Genomic DNA, 5,342 nt, shown 5'->3' on the forward strand with positions numbered 1-5,342 from the left:
GCTTTTTTTTTCTTGTCCATGACCAAAACATGTTACATTGTTTGGGGTCTGATATGGGAATGAATACAGTTGGCAGAGCATGGTGTTTGCAACGCCAGGGTTGTGTGTTCGATTCCCATGGGGAGCCAGTACAAACATTTAAAAAAAAAAATCTAAATACAGTTTTGTTTCCAAAACTAAAATCTGTTACGAACAGAGTGGACTTTGTTTGGTAGATTTTACCCTTTGCCAAAGTTTCTAAAAAATTGCATTGTTTCGGAGTGCAAGGGCCAATGGAGTTGTTGCGCAGGCGCATTTTTGAGTAGGCGTTCCCTAACAGAAATATGCAAATACATGTTAGAACGAGCCAATAGGATCTCGCTAGCCCGTGCTTGGCTCTGCCCACTATTATTAATTTGCTCCCCGTTTAAGCACAAAATATATTGATGAATACAAAAAATATGTGGTTTGATAAATCCTTAGTTGCCATATTCAGATTGTTCAATCCATGGTTAATAAACCCAGGGTCGTTACAAAATATTGGAAGGTGAGAAAAGTGTACAATAGGGGTTGAACAGTAGTCCTTTTAATCTACCAATCCTCATGAATCATGGGACTGTGATGACAACGGTCCAGTCATCGTGAACCGTGCGCCAGGCTCCAGGTTTAAACTGCTACATATGATCTGTGTTCCATAATGATTCCAATAGGCTACATGTCCTAAATTATTGCACAACTTGTAATACGTTAGCCTAATATGATCCACTATAGCTAGCGATCCTCAGGAACAACCACACCAACAGGACAGAGGAAATAAAGGTCAACTAACGATCTAATGGAATGATGAGGAAACTAACACTAAAGAGACAGTTATAAATGTGAGGAAACTAACGCTAAAGTTACAGTTATAAATGTGAGGAAACTAACACTAAAGTTACAGTTATAAATGTAAGGAAACTGTCGGTTTGACGCTGGACTGTCATTTACACATGGCTACAGAAGCCTATAGCTTGTGTATTCCATATTTTAAAGTTATAAGGTCAGCATTTCAAACTTCACTGTGGAAAATGTGATATGTTGATATGCTTGACTGGTATCACATTTTGTCTCAAGCAGCGATCATAAAGGTAAACTATAAAACAATTGTAATTTATATTTACAATCCCCCTATCAAAAAGGCGTAATCATTTACCTAGATCTTATCAATTTGTAAATGAAAGTGCATGGAGAATGGTGTAATTTCTATCATTAAAAAACAAAGTAGCTGTTCACCTCGGAACCAACAGGTTGCTTGATCTTACTCAAAGTCAGTAGCGGTGCGTGGGCAAAAGGAAGCCATGAAAAAAAGGCCATGTTACAACCTGTTGTGATAATTGCGATGTTTGCTCTATAACCCTTCGTTCATACGCCACCGTGATATACAATAAGGTGGAGAAAAAAAGACAAGTCACACAGTCAATAAATGTAACCATAAGTTTGTTTCATCACAAAACCGGAGAGCAACCTCTGTCAGGCTGAAATCCAGAAAAGCAAATATTGCATGTAACAAACAGTTACATGACCTGCAACATGGTTAAGTAAGTGAATTTTTCCGATAGTGGTTCTAAATCAGTAGTTTAGTAAACTGAGTTACATATCATCACTGCCTCGGATATTCCTGCACCATTTCAACTAAAAACATCATCGAGGGAATATATGATTAGTCTAAAACAGTGAAAACAAACATAAAGATACAAAAAAATAATGTTGAACAAACATGTTTTTAAAAAAAGCAATTAACCAATAAATGTTGCTAAATGTCGTGGCTGTCTATGGTAGGCCTACTGATTTGTGTGTGTGTGTGTGTGTGCGCGCAAGTAGAACAACTGTTTATGAATAATTTGTATTGACCAGACTAGATGAATGCCAATGCCCATGACCATCATACAATAGCACACGCTTTTAGTTGTTGATGTCCTAGATTAGGCTACCTGGCTAAACATTTAAATCATAATCCATAGATGAGACGCTATAATCCGGCGTCCCATTGTGACACAGTTGAACAGCTCAGATAGCTAGACCACCAAACGCTGCTCCCCATATACGTCCTCTAGTCATTAGAATGTGTTGACAAGTTGTATAAATTGTTGTGTTGCGATGAAAATGCAAAGAAAAGTATGAAAACCAACAGTCCAATATTATAGAACACTGCTGTGCATATATACAGTATCTCACAAAAGTGAGTACACCCCTCACATTTTTGTAAATATTTGAGTATATCTTTTCATGTGACAACACTGAAGAAATGACACTTTGCTACAATGTAAAGTAGTGAGTGTACAGCTTGTATAACAGTGTAAATTTGCTGTCCCCTCAAAATAACACAACACACAGCCATTAATGTCTAAACCACTGGCAACAAAAGTGAGTACACCCCTAAGTGAAAATGTCCAAATTGGGTCCAATTAGCCATTTTCCCTCCCCGGTGTCATGTGACTCGTTAGTGTTACAAGGTCTCAGGTGTGAATGGGGAGCAGGTGTGTTAAATTTGGTGTCATCGCTCTCACACTCCCTCATACTGACTGGTCACTGGAAGTTCAACATGGCACTTCATGGCAAAGAACTCTCTGAGGATCTGAAAAAAAGAATTGTTGCTCTACATAAAGATGGCCTGGGCTATAAGAAGATTGCCAAGACCCTGAAACTGAGCTGCAGCACGCTGGCCAAGACCATACAGCTGTTTAACAGGACAGGTTCCACTCAGAACAGGTCTCGCCATGGTCAACCAAAGAAGTTGAGTGCACGTGCTCAGCGTCATATCCAGAGGTTGTCTTTGGGAAATAGGCATATGAATGCTGCCAGCATTGCTGCAGAGGTTGAAGGGGTGGTGGGGTCAGCCTGTCAGTGCTCAGACCATACGCCGCACACTGCATCAATTTGGTCTGCATGGCTGTCGTCCCAGAAGGAAGCCTCTTCTTAAGATGATGAACAAGAAAGCCCGCAAACAGTTTGCTGAAGACAAGCAGACTAAGGACATGGATTACTGGAACCATGTCCTGTGGTCTGATGAGACCAAGATAAACTTATTTGGTTCAGATGGTGTCAAGCGTGTGTGGCGGCAACCAGGTGAGGAGTACAAAGACAAGTGTGTCTTGCCTACAGTCCAGCATGGTGGTGGGAGTGTCATGGTCTGAGGCTGCATGAGTGCTGCCGGCACTGGGGAGCTACAGCTCATTGAGGGAACCATGAATGCCAACATGTACTGTGACATACTGAAGCAGAGCATGATTCCCCCTCCCTTCGGAGACTGGGCCACAGGGCAGTATTCCAACATGATAACGACCCCAAACACACCTCCAAGACGACCACTGCCTTGCTAAAGAAGCTGAGGGTTAAGGTGATGGACTGGCCAAGCATGTCTCCAGACCTAAACCCTATTGAGCATCTGTGGGGCATCGTCTAACGGAAGGTGGAGGAGTGCAAGGTCTCTAACATCCACCAGCTCCGTGATGTCGTCATGGAGGAGTGGAAGACGACTCCAGTGGTAACCTGTGAAGCTCTGGTGAACTCCGTGCCCAAGAGGGTTAAGGCAGTGCTGGAAAATGATGGTGGCCACGCAAAATATTGACACTTTGGGCCCAATTTGGACATTTTCACTTAGGGGTGTACTCACTTTTGTTGCCAGCGGTTTAGACATTAATGGCTGTGTGTTGTGTTATTTTGAGGGGACAGCAAATTTACACTGTTATACAAGCTGTACACTCACTACTTTACATTGTAGCAAAGTGTCATTTCTTCAGTGTTGTCACATGAAAAGATATACTCATATTGACAAAAATGTGAGGGGTGTAATCACTTTTGTGAGATACTGTATATATTTTTACTAGGCAAGTCAGTTAAGAACAAATTCTTATTTTCAATGACAGCCTACCGGGGAACAGTGGGTTAACTGCCTTGTTCAGGGGCAGAACGACTTTTTTTTTTTTTTACCTTGTCAGGTCAGGGATTCAATCTTGCAACCTTGCATACACGTTTTGGACTATGATAAACCCGTAATTTGCTTGTTAGTCTTAACTTTATTGCATGGGTAACAATGAACCAGCTAGCTAGTTAACGTGCACCTGTAGGCTACACTTTCAATAATCTCAGGCCAGTGGCACAATTTATGAATTTATGATTAGATCAGAATCGCAGTCATAGTCTAATCATTGTCCTGTGTGGTGAATTAAATAAAATCACCAAATCTCCATCAATGGTTTAGCTAAATCGGCCCTTTCATATCTACAGTATCTACTGCAGGTCACATGGCACAAGCAGACCATAAAACAAACGGCAAAAACATGTTTTTTTTCGGACAAATACTTCTTGCTTTTGGTGTGACGCCAAATCAAAACTGGCCTCGCTTGGGGCTGTTTTGGCTGCGCCAGGACCACCCACAGTTGAGCTCAGCTCAATGCATGAGGTGAATTATTATATTTTACTTACGCTCGCTGGAATCAATCAAACGCTACGGCAACAACGTGTCATACTCTCTTTGTCCACACAGCATCAGATACATAGGCTACACATACTGAGACAGAGGGGCGCTGTTCCCCTCGCTCGGATGATTTCTCTGGTAAAATAAAGTCAATCGCGAATTAAAGGAAAATTATAGAGAAGAGATACATTTTATAATTTCGATTTTTTTTGGGGAAACCTGGTTGCCCTTGGCATCCTGTTTATCTATGCATAGTCCCTTCACCCCTACCTCCATGTATAAATGATCTCGACTAACATTTTACATTTACGTCATTTAGCAGACGCTCTTATCCAGAGCGATTTACAAATTGGTGCATTCACCTTATGATATCCAGTGGAACAACCACTTTACAATAGTACATCTATATCTATACCCCCCCTGAATATAGCCATATTGTTATTTTGTAATTTTTTGTTATTTTGTATTTTTTTGTAACTTTTTTGGTAAATATTTTCTTAACTATTTCTTTGAACTGCACTGTTAAGGCCTTGTAAGTAAGCATTTCACGGTAAGGTCTACACTTGTTGTATTCAGCACATGTGAAAAGTTTGATTTGATCCATGAATACACACCACTGAGTAAAGGTGGAGGGAATTAAGTAAAGGTCAGAATATGGTGTAACTGTAGACACACGTCCGCCACACCTTCATTTCTTTGATCTCCACCCTAAGCAAATAGCGGGTGAATATCGTGCTATTCTCATGCTTGACTTCAATGTCGGAATACATGTAGAGAGAAACGTTCATAAAGGGAATTACGTTCCATTTACACACGCTTAACTCGGATAGGAAATCCTTCCTTTATGACCTGCGGAGGTCAAATAAAATTGCCTCAATTGAAACACTAAAACCACACCACTCTCCCC

The sequence above is a fragment of the Salmo salar genome, chromosome 15 (assembly GCF_965601325.2).
Source record: "Salmo salar chromosome 15, fSalSal1, whole genome shotgun sequence".
NCBI classification, from domain to species: Eukaryota; Metazoa; Chordata; class Actinopteri; order Salmoniformes; family Salmonidae; genus Salmo; species Salmo salar.